Below are 14,507 nucleotides of genomic sequence, written 5' to 3'. Positions count from 1 at the left end.
GAATATATGTGCTGTGTTTTTCAGAGTGAAGGATGGCACTGTGTTCTTACACACCAGCAGCTCATTATCTGAGGTGTCTGCAGTATCTCAGAGCTGCTCTGTTTGCAGTATATACTATACCACACAAACGCTCATCTCTGTATCTGCTTTGAGTTTGAGTTGCTTTAATGTGTATTTGGCAGCCACCTACCCATACTTGTAGAGCGTTTTTCCATCAAAACAGTTGTAGTGAAGCTCAACTGGTAGAGCATTGTGTTAGCAAGCAAGCTAGTGCAAGGTTGGGGGTTCGATTCCCCGGGAACACATGACAGGTAAAAATTGATAACCTGAATGCACTGTAAGTCGCTTTGGATAAAAGCGTCTGTTAAATGCATAAATTTAATTTAAATTTAATATACAGTACAAACCAAAGGTTTGGACACACCTTCTCATTCAAAGAGTTTTCTTTATTTTCATGACTAGGAAAAATTGTAGATTCACACTGAAGGCATCAAAACTATGAATTAACACATGTGGAATTATATATGGAATTATATACATAACAAAAAAGTGTGAAACAACTGAAAATATGTCATATTCTAGGTTCTTCAAAGTAGCCACCTTTTGCTCTGATTACTGCGTTGCAGACTCTTGGCATTCTCTTGATGAGCTTCAAGAAGTAGTCACCTGAAATGGTCTTCCAACAGTCTTGAAGGAGTTCCCAAGAGATGCTTAGCACTTGTTGGCCCTTTTGCCTTCTGTCTGCGGTCCAGCTCACCCCTAAACCATCTCGATTGTGTTCAGGTCCGGTGACTGTGGAGGCCAGCTCATCTGGCGCAGCACCCCATCACTCTCCTTCTTGCTCAAATAGCCCTTGATGTCTTCAGTGTGACTCTACAATTTCCATAGTCATGAAAATAAAGAAAACTCTTTGAATGAGAAGGTGTGTCCAAACTTTTGGTCTGTACTATATATATATATATCTATATATCTATATATATATATATATATATATATATATATATATATATATATATATATATATATATATATATTTGTAATTTTTATACCCTACTTAAAGGTAAGTCGTGACTTACGGGCTCAAAAACCCCGCTTTGTGAAACTCATCGATTTTTACAAGGCTTGTCGTTCTGAAAAGTGAGGTGTGCTCAGATTGGCCAGTTATTCAGTGTGTGTTATTGACCAAATGTTTCAAGTATCTGACGGAAATGTTACACCCCTCAACATATACTGTTATGGCGTGTCCCTGTCAGAACACCAGCATGGCAGGACACAAACAATAAAACCCTTTACAAACTAGGCAATTGTTGCATCCAGTGGAAACATAATTATTGATTATAATGACTCATACTGTCTTTTTTTGTTTTGCGTTGCATATTGCACTGCGTAGACATAAAACCATGTCTGCATTTGTGATTTGCTGGTCTCAGCTTTGTCCAAATTGAAAGCTGATCTGGCGAGCCACAGTGCAAAGTTGATGTATTTCCTCAGCGACCAGCACGGATCTGCTCTAGGCATGTCAAAGTGAATATTGTGCTTTTTTTGGAAGGCCAAAAAGAAGAGTTTCACTTTCACAATTAAACACACAGCTTCTCCAAAAAATGGCACCAGCGGCAACAGAGAGAATAAAAGGTATGCCTGTTTCTTTGCGTGAACATTTGGCCGGTGTTTTGCAAATCTTCTCACATAGTGATGTAGAGATGTGGGGGGCGTGTTTAAACAAGCCTTTTTAGAGGCCGTAGACAAATCTTAACTTTACTCTTCGTAACTTTACAGAAATTCTTTATGCACCAAGAGCTTGTAACACTCCAAAGAAAAAGGAATAATTTAAATCGCATCATATGACCCCTTTAACCGTTCATGGCTTGTGTACTGCAAACACATACAAGCTTCATCACTGTGTCTGTCATACAACGCTTTTGAACTGATGGTAAATCTAAGGACATTACTGCCTTTACATTTATTTTGAAAGATGAAGCTCACAATTATGGAAAGGGGCATTACATTTCCGACAAGTGCTTGCTTGGTGTTAAGCCAAAATGCACTGCACTGGTCAGTCGGCCAATCAGAGCAGACTGCACTTGTCTTTCCTTTCTTTTTTTTGCATTTGTCGGAATGAGAGACTTTGTCGAAAATGACGCGTTAGAGATAAGGGCCCCTATCATACACCCGGTGTTTGCTAGTTTCAGTCCGGCACCATTCGCATTTTCTCATCTAGCGCCACGTCCTTTAATTAGCAAATGCATTGCACTCATTTGTGCGCCCATGGGCATGCTGATCTAATTATATATATATATATATATATATATATATATATATATATATATATATTAGTGGTGGGCTGTTATCAGCGTTAACATGCTGCGTTAATGCGAGACTCTTATCGGGCGATAAAAAAAATATCGCCGTTAATCTATTCTCAAAGTTGGGTTGGGAGCTGGGTCTATACTAAGCAAGCTATGATGACTTTCACCTTGATATTTTATATAACCGACTGGCTGAGGCCAGCCTAAAAACAGGACAGTAGATGGGCCACTGCTGCGCATCGTCACGAAAGCTTATCTTTTTAACGTGTTTTTAAGCCTTACTGCTTGTCGATTTAAACATTAAAGCATCCAAAAACAAGACGTGGAAAAGCTGAACAGAGTAGCTGGTTACTCGCGTACTGTGTTCGGTGCGGAGAGAGAGAGAGAGAGAGAGCCGGGTATCACGGACAGCGACACTGAACCGAGCTCTCTTCTGCGAAGTTCTCCTCGAAGTCCCTCCTGCACCTGAACGAACAAATATAAATCGCAGTTTGAACAAACAAAAAGATGTGAAAGAGCCCAATTCAACACCACAGTGTTCTGGTGTTCAGGGCTCGTGCAGAGAAAGGCGTCTCAAAACACTTGAACATCGAATTTGCCGACAAATACATACAAAATATGTCAAAATATCCACCTTGGAAATTATGCGTGAAAAAAACTGTCAGTTATTTCTTAAAAGAAAGTAAACAGTTAAGGAAAACATGGGATGTGTATTATATTGGATGCGTTCATCGTCTCTTAAAGATTAATCTAGATTAATTTCAAGATCACAGTGAGATTAATCTAGATTTAAAAAATTTATCTATGCCCACCACTAAAATATATATATATATATATATATATATATATATATATATATATATATATATATATATATATATAATTTATAATTATTATTAATTATAGTTAGTAATTTATAATTAATACCTGCAAAAAAAAAAAAAATGCATCCCTTCTTACAAGCATTACAGTAAAAAACAATTTAAAAAGCCACAAAAGATGACAAAAGACACACTTGCCTTTAAATTGTATTTCCCACCTTGCTGAAGTGGTGTTAGAAACCCAACCAGTAGTAAAGACATATTTTACAGAATTCTGTTAAATACTCCAGACGGAAGCAACTTGTCTCACAAAAGAAAGTCTATATGCAGGTTTTGTACAGCCTGAAACCTGTTCTAATGAAAGGTGAGAGACTTTTAAATCACCCCTTTTGTTCTTTGGTTGTGTAATAGCAGTGACTCATTCTTCACACAGTTTGCGATAATGACACCCCCCACTGTCAATCAGTATATTCAGAAATATTCAAAGGGGATAAAACTGCATAATGGCATAGCAAACTCAGAGGGGGGTGCAGAGGAGTTGCTTTGGTTAGTGCTCTATTTCACAAGCAAAGCAGTTTGATTATTCTCCACTTTAGAGCTTGAGATGGTTTTGACATTTCCCCACAGTCAACTTCACAGAAAATGCATGCAGATGACATACACATTGTTCTTTTGCTGCTGAAACTCACTCTTTTCTCTTCTGTTTCTCTCTCTGACTATCACGCTGATGATTTTAGCAATGAATAGAAAAGCATAATGTGTGTGGGCATTTTTTGTTTCCACAAACTGACATTTACGTATTGAAATGACTCTGTTTTGAGAAACCTGTGTGAATTAATGCTTCAGCCTTGGGGCTGATTCACGTGACAAGACCGCGGGGAACAATTAACTGGGCTTAGGAACAAAACCAAGAAGGAACCTTTTCTACACATTTCAGGGTCAACAGCTCTATGACAGCATAGAGCCAGTGCACGAAGATCAAGACATTTCTGCCCAAGGAACCTGACAAAATTGCAGCTTTCGAAGCGTTAGATCCAGCCTTGGACACGGTACAGGAGAGTAATGTTAAGAGAAGGCCAAACACATTTAGCTAGTGCCTCGTGGATCTCTGAGTGTAAGGGCACACTGCTATTCAGATGGTTTGTTGACCTTATGTAAAAGCTATATTTTGGATGACCCACCACTTTCAACTCTGCCGGCCCCTAAAAACACCACTTAATGCCCCATTCACACTGACAGAGATATTATTATTATCTATCTCTCTATCTATTATCTAACTCTCTGTTTGTCTATCTTTCTGTCTGTCTAAATTAGATGTGTGCTGGTAAAAATAAGCTTTCATTCTATTTTAAACAGAATCTGTTTTCTTCCTGCTCAAAATTCATTCTGGAGGCGAAAGTGTTGGTATATAAATTACAGTAGTGCATAATTCATCATATCACGAACAAGATGAACAATTATCAATGCATGAATCAAACTCAGGGCTGACAATTACTAACATAGTTTCCATGCATAATTATATCATACCATGTGAGCACAGACAAATCATATAGAACAGTGAAATCACTCCCTACTGACAGATCACATGAACTCCATTGTTTTCACTCGTACTGGTACTGTAGCTGCTGCATAGAGTTGCTGATCATTTGCATGAAGTAAAATTTGTATCATCTTTGTGACCTCGCTGGACACGCCCACACCTGGCACGGTCATTCCTGCTGCCAGAAATCACAAACTCTCATCTCATCTCAAAATGAATGACTTCGTTTCTGCAAATCACTGTCAGCACGCAGGCCCCTTTACTGACTGCAGATGCTGTGCTTCAATAATAAATAATAAACACTCTGCAGAATACATACACTCTGTAACGTTTTATTATATTTCTACAGAACACATAGTGAGTTGTCATGACTGCCAAACCTCTGATCTTCACCTGAAAGCTTTGAATAAAACAGAGCAGGTATAATGATTGAAAACTCAGCGAGTTTGCTTTTCAAGCCGACTGACTTTATGGAAGGAAGTTTCACATTCTACATATAACAATTCCTACAGTCGCATCAAATACCCTATCATCTGAAGCCTTGAAAGTATAGAGATCATATAATGTAAGAAAAATCACTGACATTGGCTGTTTCTCTGCGAGGGCTTGTTGCCTTTGCTGTGTCAGAATACTGAACGGTTTTATTCCACATGTGGAAGACAAAAATCACTGACAGCAATGCAAAAACACTATAAACCTATAATTTTTTTTTTTTTTTTTTTTACAAAAATGTGAAAAGCATATGAGATGCTACTAACTACATTGGCAGCTCCCTTCTAATGCATCATTCTAACTGAAATTAAACCTCATAAGTGACCAATTTAGGCAGCAACAGTGAACCACACAATTGATTTAAATTCACACAGCATGAGAAGAATGACTTTAATAAGCACAGCATCCAGGACGTTTGGGATAAAAAGTCAGTTTTTTAAAACTATTTATACTTTTCAGTATTGAAAGAGGTAAAAAAATCCTTATAATCAACTTTGTTTCTTTGTACATTTCAGTGAATTCTGGGAATACTTTCTCTGTGAAGGATACGTATGATGTTGCCTTTCCATTTGGGCAAAAGATGGTGTCTTAGCAGCCAGCATAATTACGTTTAAGTTGAATAAATTACACTTTGGAGCAGGCTTCACATTGAGAGTGTGCCTACGATGCTTTAAAATGCTGCCTATAAAGAAGCAGCTCACTAGGTTTTGGAACAGAGCTGATGTCTTGGCTACCTCAGTGGAGGACTAATTTTCACAGTAGCTCAGATTGCTAAAGCAATGCTTGAAAAATGTAAATGAATAAATAATAATGATGATTATAAACCTTTAGGTTTGTTAAATTCAAAGACAATGATTAATGCGTATGGCGTCCATCCAAAGGAACATTAGCCAACACAATGGAAAATTGCAGAATCTCACTTAGAGAGCAAGCTAAAATAATTATTTTTCATTTGTGTGCTTCAGAAAAGGGTGCTTGGAAAAGAAACTGCACTGGTTGCATTATGTTTCTACTGTTAGTAAGCAAACAAATATTGGTGTTATCTGTCTCTCTCTTTGCCCAAGTGGCTCATGTCTCATCCTAATGACTGCGTGTGATGCACTTTCCTCATTCTAGACACAATGCTGTCTCATATTTCTGTCTTAACAGACATATTTATGTCTTAAAATAAAGGTTACAAAAAGAGGCTTTTGCAGAAAGTCCATAGCACCACCATGGTTGGGTTCCCAAATGATCCTCTTATTGTGTCATTTCCTGAGTGCAAACAATATTTTATTAATCTGAACAGCTTTTTCCACCTTTGGTGCAATAGAAATTGCATTGCAATATAATCTAACAATTCTGAGAAATGAAGTCAGTAAAATATCAGTCTTTTCCCCGTGAGCACTGGACTTTATAACTCGCAATTGCGAGTTTATAACTCACAATTCTGACTTTACAATTCACAATTGAAAGTTTATATCATGCAGTTTTGAGATTTATTTATTTTTTGGGCAGTTTGTATCATGCCTTTGAGAGAAAAAAAGAGTTATAATTGTGAGAAAAAAAATTGTGAATACCTTTTTCTTATTTTTATTTTATTCAGTGGTGGAAACGGCCGTCCATAATAAATAGATATTTACTAAATATTTATTTATTTATTAATGAATTAGTAGTACATTTTCATATTGGTAACACTTTATTTTAAGGACCAATTCTCAATGTTAACTAGTTGTGTATTAGCATGTGTATTACCAACATATTGACCGTTTATTAGTACTTATAAAGCATATACTAATGCCTTATTCTGCATGATCAGATTTTAGATCCCTTTAATCCAACCCCATACCTAAACTTAACAACTACCTTACTAATTATTAATAAGCAGCAAATAAGGAGTTTGTTCATTGAAACCTCTTATTTAATAATGCATATGTGTTCCCTATTCTAAAGTTGTACAAATCCATATTTAAATATCCAATATCAATGCAGATGAAAAGTATAATAATTATGCATAGCAAGTATCAAAGATTTTTTTTCCTCCTGGGATAAGCTATTTCGGATTTGGTGAGAACATTGTTTTAGCCCATGCTGCTCAAAATTGTAGACATTTCCTTCTCCTTTTCCCACATAAGGTAAAGATTGAATCAGCTTCAGGGCTTGGATTGAATATGTTCATGTACGTAATACATTTTTATGTAACAGTTTGGAAGTCTCCATCTTCTCCAATGGCAAGTGTGCTATTTAAACCTGCCAGAGGCCAGTATTTGTCCTCACTTAAACTGAGCATTGTCCAATATGAGTCTTGGCACCATGAACAGGTGACATAACCCCCTCGACTCTATGTTGTTACGATCTAACCGGCACTTTCCTGTGATCTACCCCAGCGAGACACCGAAATTCCAAAAGCAAACACTAAAACCGTATGTGGCCATCGAATGGGCTTGAAGACTCCATAATACCTCACTCTCTCTAATGAGAGGTCTCTTAACGCGATCCCCTGCAGGTCTCTTTCAGCTCAGACTGACCAGCCACTGAACAAACAGGTCTAAATGAAGTCCTTCATCAAAGGTCTGTCACACCTCAGTGCTCTGAGGCGGCGTACGCCCCCACGGATCGTGACAGAGGTTGATGGCGTGGAGGCCTTTTATCGTATTACAGTGTTCAATATGGTATAATAACCCCCATATATCACAGAGTAATTATAACTGGCTTCTATGTCCATTGTAAATCAGTGGGCTACAATCTGTAATGGGAACAATTAGAAATTTCACATAACAATGGTGTACTGTAGATGAATGATTATGTGTCTATTCTTGTAGCGAAAATACCAGAAGAGAAATTGATGGAACAACATGCATTATTGTCATCATTGTCTTTGTTCTGGTTACGACGGGATCTTGAAAACAGAAGAGCTCATTTGCATCGAAAGTGCTGCTGATTGCAACTAAAGTATTTTATAGTTGATATCTCCAAACAATAGGATTGAATGTCGGAAGCGTACAAAGAACACGTTAGGACAAATCAGATAATGTCTTTTTATTCTGCATTCAGATGTATTCTTGACATCTGCATATGGTGACGTATTGTTCAAGATGACTGTACCACAAATAGTGGTAATAATTTAATCTTTATGATTAATAAAATGTCTCTATGCGAAAAGATACAGTGTTTTTTTATTTTTATTTATGTATAGTAAGTGAAAGAACTTACTATAACCATAAACTTACAAACCGTACGTTTACATCACCATAGTTCCTTTGATAAAACCCAATATCATTTTTCCATTGGCTTTTGGATTATTGCAGAGCAGAAAGCTCTGTGACCAACAAAATATTATGATTGTGAGAATGATTATGAGAATGATGTTTTGTTCATCATAATATTTACAAATCAACACATATGTCATACATTTTGAAGCATAAATGCAATCGGCAGAAGTAAGAAGCTGAACTTGGCCTATTAACTAACTATAGTCGCATGATTTTAATGTCACCATGATTAACCTTTGTAGTCCTCCTATCTAGCCACTTGTTAGCAACTGCCTTTGTTAAGGCAAGGAAAAGCTTTAAAAATTCACGGTAATAGGAGGTAATACTGATGTGTATTGTATCATAGAATAAAACATGAATATATCTTGAGCTTGTGCTAGCCAAAAACCTGTAAAAAACAACAACAACAACAACAACAACAAATAAAAAACTTTTTGGAATGATGGAAGCATAACTTATTTAAGGTTTTAGCCTACAACATTTTCATTGTTGTAGCACAATATCATTAAAAGAAATAGAAAATAAAGTGTGAAGAGAATCAGTATTTATTGCATGATCCAAATCACTAAGTCCAATGCTGTACAAGACGGTGTCTTTGTGCCAAGCATAATTAAACATTGTAGTCAAAATAAACACAGCAATCGACGAAACAAGAACAAGGTTAAACAGAGAGTTCTAGGGGAAAAAGGCATTCAATATCCTGAAAAAAAAGTGACATGAGAGCACAATAGACTTTAACAAGAGAAGTGAATTAGTGTTTTAGGAAGCGGAGCAATGTCACGCCAATGGAGTTTTATTTTAGGTTTGGATGTTGTATTTGTGGTATAAGTACCAAAAACCATCTCAATATATTTTACAGCTCTTCCCTCGGTAGCTCTGCTAAGAGTAGGTCAAACTGTCCTGTCTAATTAATATTCTTGAGGCTCTCTTCTGATTGGCATGTTGTTTTCTGAGTGACACACGGCCAGACCAACCACAGGTAACTAAGGTCATGTATGCTGTAGCCTGCTGCGGCTTGGTGATACTCACAAATAAGAAACACTGGTAATGATGGCCACCGCTGAGGAAAATTTTGTCCAGCCTTACATGTTTGAACCAAACTTAGACCCTGAATTAGCGTCAGCAGGAGACAACCAACCACCTCCTCAAATGCACTTACAACAGGATGGTTCAGAATCGTAATTAAAGGTTTCAGTTTTTATTTTCAGACACTGAACCCAGTAAGCTATGTAACTATTGCTTTCCTACTGATACAGTAAGTTGACGTTAACATCACGTTAGCATCGCATAACCATTTACAAACTATAATATCAGATTATGCTGGCTCCATAATGTAACAAAAAATGTGTGAGATGTTTATTAACGGGTTGCGGGTTTAAGGTCAGACCCAACAATGTAGTAACTGCAGCATCTTTAATGAGTAGCTTCTTTGAAAAACCGGCATTGAACTGTGCCTGATTGATGAAGCAGTCACTTGTGAAATGTGCAGAACAGACGGTTAAGATTGAACTAAATTGCTATGGTATTTCCAAATAAATGATCATTAGCAAGTGGTCTGTTATATTAATGTTGTTCGGAAGCCTGTGCAATGATGTCGTTTCCTGACATCCATCGACTGAACAGCATTTTCTCGACATGTTTCCGTGTTGTTGTTGCTCATTCTGGTGGGACGGTGGACGGTGTTCTGGGTGGTGACTGAAGGCAATGACTGAGTAGTTCTGATGATACATTTTTACGGAAGTCACAATGAATCGTGAAAAGGCACAGCTACTTTATGCATTTGACTGTGGATTGACTGTTTTGAAATCTATGTGGTAGTTACATATGGTGAAAATACATTGTAAGGTAATTAAAGCTAAACATATCCATATAGATGTAATAAAAAGCGACATTAACATTTGCCGTGGAATATTATCTCTGCATTGATAAGACTGACCAGAGGTCATTTAACTCTAATTTGCACAAGTTGTTTCAATGTCTTTCTTTCTTTTTTTTATACTTATCTGTTATTGTACAGGCAAAATGATAACTTAAGTTATCAGCAAAGCCTGTTTCCATTTGAGGTAAGAAAATGCAATTTGATTGCAATTCCTTCTACATTGTTGTGGTATGTGATTTATGTAATATAATTGCTTTCTTCTAGTCAGTCTCCATTGACATCTATTAGATAGCTGCTCATGTGATTCTGTCAGTTCCTATTGTATTTGTTTCCGTGTTGTTGATAATTGTGTTTGGCCTTTACGTCTCAGAGCAGCAAAACTAAAAATGGTGTGTAATTGATTTTCTTCCTGTTTGAGAGACATCAGCATCTTATTTGCTTTGAGATGCTATTTCCACATCGATGGGGCTATTAGCTATCCAATCTGACATCTCAGATAGGTTTGAGAAGGAAGGAGGGGGGTGTGGGTGTGTGTGTGTGTGTGTGTGTGTGCATAAACCTGACTGACAGCTCAAAGAGTCTGGTGTTTTGGCTCACAAACGTTGTTATCAACTGATGTCAACCCCCTTATCACAAATAGCCCGTACATCTTCACCAACTTTCTTCTTCCCTTACACACATACACAGATTTGATTCCACAAATCCATCAAACATATGCATCTGGGGACTTTTTATGCTTTAAAAACAACAACAACAACAACAACAAAACAACTGTTTTAACTGTTTTAGATCATATTAACCATGCCATCATCATTTATTTTGGCTTTTTAAACGCCTTTTAATTTGTTTGTTATATAAGGTTGCTTATGTTATATAAAGCTATGAATTTTTATTTTATTTTATTTGTTTGTCTGTTTATTTAACTGGGACAATCCACTAGGCAGTGTTACACACAGACAACCGATGCCGTGTACATAGGGTATAGCATAAAGCTAGTCTGCAGCTCTCATCCTTGGTTAGGCTTTTATATCAAATCAAAACAAGCAGGATGAAAGCAAGGAACAAAATGACAAATAACATGCATATACAGATATCTATATGTGTATATGTTGTACCGAAACAGTCAACAATGGCCTTTTGACATACCTACACACATATGTAACTTTATACAAAGTCACAAACATAAAATGTAAATCAACCTGAATAAAGAAAATGTACTTAACCAGCCTTTATAAGACTAAGGTACTCAATGGTCACATCGCTGTAAAGATCTCAGCCATTGTTTCAGCTTTATAGAGAAAACTTTAAAATCTGGTTGCAACTTTAAATCAACAGGCATAGTTAATGAACGTTCCATAGATGTGAACCTTTCACTGAAAAGGATGATTGACCCACAGTAGTTCTCTCTTTGCCCCATCGCTACTGAAATTTTTGTATCAGCTGACAGTCTACGTCAGGGGCAAAGCCATATATACACTTAAATACATAAATGAAATCTTTAAAATATTATCAAAGCTTCACAAACAATACTTTTGAAGAATTTGACAATGATGCCATTGCAGTGGTTTCTGATCCATTACTTTTAAAGTCTGTTTGTATAATGACATTACAGGTTTAACAACTGACTGGGAAGCCTGACCCCAGATTATCGAACAATAGGCCATATGTGATAATGTCATAGCATGCATAAACATTTGAGCTACCTTAAGAGATATGGTCTTATCGTACCATACAAAAACAATTCAAATTTGTTTTAAATTATTGCATGCTTCTAAACGAAGAGAGGGGAGTATGGAAGAATATTCCGGACTATATTCAAAACGAATAGCAAATAGTATTTTCAATTTCGTTATGTGGTCACGTACATAGTAACAAAATATAAATGCAATTGCAAATCCTGCATTTCCGTTTGCATTTTTGCTGTCGCAAACACACAGTGACTGACAAATTTCAAATGAAAAGGCAAAGTCCATTTGCAACTGTATTGGGGAAAGCATATACTTTTTAGTGTGTGTGTGTGTGTGTGTATACAGGTATACAGTATATATACAGTACACACACATACACACACACAAACACATAGAGAGACCGGTGATTATTTTTTCATTTCATTCTAAAAGCAACCATTTGTCCCCAATAAAGTTTTTTCATAAGTTTGTGTTCTCGGTTACCATGGAAACAAACCTTCAGTGGACAGGGTGCTTGAAATGAAATATGAGATATGTAATGTGTCAAGAAAACAAAGGGAAATCAAGTTGCAATTGTCAATTTATGCCAAAAGTATAAACATAATATGTGTATGTTGTGTGTATTTCAGATACGTAATATGCTACTTGTGAAATCAGCCTAAGACGATATTAAACAAGGCATATTTTGAGATATAGTGAAAATGTTCTTGCTTTTTTTTTTTTTTTTTAATGGGTAAATATGAATTTGGTCAGAAATTATGAAGCGTGGTTTGGTCTTGTGAAATTATTGTGAAATAAGCCTTAGGAGAAGACAAAGTAGGTAGTCATTGGGCAAATACACACTGCAGCTAAATTTGGTTGTCACGTCACCTTTTAGTTCTTGAATCTGTTCTGTACACAGTCACTCTTCTGATGAGTCATTTACAGGAGAGACAACCGCATTCTGCATCTAATTTGACTCCAGATTTGACTAAATTCAGTGAGAACTGCATGTACAAAATTCTACGCTGTGTGTTTGGAACCGAACAACTAGCTGTTAATGACTTTTGTTAACATGCATCATAGTGTCTCTTCTGTATGTGCAGTATAAGAAATCACAGGATACATTTATGATCATTTAATGTTGATTGTTGTTGAAAGCAAATAAGAACAAGCCTATAATAAACTCATCTTGGAAACAAGCCACATATTAAAATATAACATTCTGCATCTACCCTCTTTATTAACTTCATGAACTGGATCACTTTATGAGCCCAAACAACAAGCACAAAGATGTTTAACTATTTCCCTGCCAAGCGTTTAAAAAAAAAAAAGTTTCCAGCTGCCAGTGTTTTTGCAGACTTTCAATTTTCACAAAAATGTATTGGCCCACAGAATATTTTGTTGTATGAACATGCAATATAATAACAGCTTCAATGTTTTTTTTTTCTTTAATCAAAACTTAAATGTTGGTAGGTGTCATAAAAAAGCACAAATTTGAGCAAAAAAAGCTGAGAATGTTTTAAAATAATTAATTAATTTGATTATTTTTTAGCAAATATCTGGATCAGGATATATAATTATTAAAGCAATGATGCAGTGGATGGCTTCCATCAATACTCCCAAAGCTTGCATGGGCCTTTACCTTTCTGGATTGACATTCCACTCCACTCTCCAACATTTTTAGCAGTTTTCATTTATATGCGGTTAGTGTTGATGTTCACATTATTTTTAATATGCATATGCTTAAATACGAGATTGCTTGTTTCTGCATCTTCCCGGCTTGTGTTTTTGGTCAGAACTTTCAAGACTTATTCAGGAGATGGGTAATAGCATCCCAGAGTGTATAACAGTGAAAACCCGGAAACCTGGAAAATTCTGTGTTTGGCAGGGAAGCGTTGTCTCATGAATAACGGAAAATTCAGTGTTTGGCCAAGAAAGAGTTAATAAGCATCACTTATAATAAGTAACATAAACAAAACACATTGGCCCAGTTGACGGTGGTTTAGTTAAAAACACTTTGGCCGCCGTCATATTACTTTTATTAAAAATATTGAATGGCACACGTCATTTCTGCCAACATTAAACACAATAAAGAACTGCAAAAATGCTGGAAATATTCTTGGTTTTCAGAAAATGTTACACAATTCTCCTGTGATGTGTGAATATATACACCTCTGAACTTTGTTACTGGACAAGTTAAGCTAGCGAGAGTGTGAAAAGTTTGTTTAAAGCGAGTTTAGTCAGGGCCAAAGTGCACTTTTCCCATAATAGATGAAGTCTCTATATTTTCCTCCTCCTTGACTGCGGTTAAATATACAGCGCTGTCCTTGTCAGTATCATGCACACTGAACTTATATACTCTCTCTATTCTAGTGTCCAGAGGAAGCATCTGCCCGGGAAGTCATGCTCGAGGCAGCTGTGTGTAGGCGATGCTGAAGGCAGCTGGGGAGGAGAGGTGATGAAAGCTTTAGAGAAAACGCAGCATGCCGAGATGGCTAAAAGAGGAGAGATACTGGAGGGAAAGAAACATGGGCAGCCTTTAAGAAAT

This window comes from Carassius auratus, chromosome 10 (genome assembly GCF_003368295.1).
Source record: "Carassius auratus strain Wakin chromosome 10, ASM336829v1, whole genome shotgun sequence".
Taxonomy (NCBI): Eukaryota; Metazoa; Chordata; class Actinopteri; order Cypriniformes; family Cyprinidae; genus Carassius; species Carassius auratus.
This window is presented reverse-complemented; position numbering follows the sequence as displayed.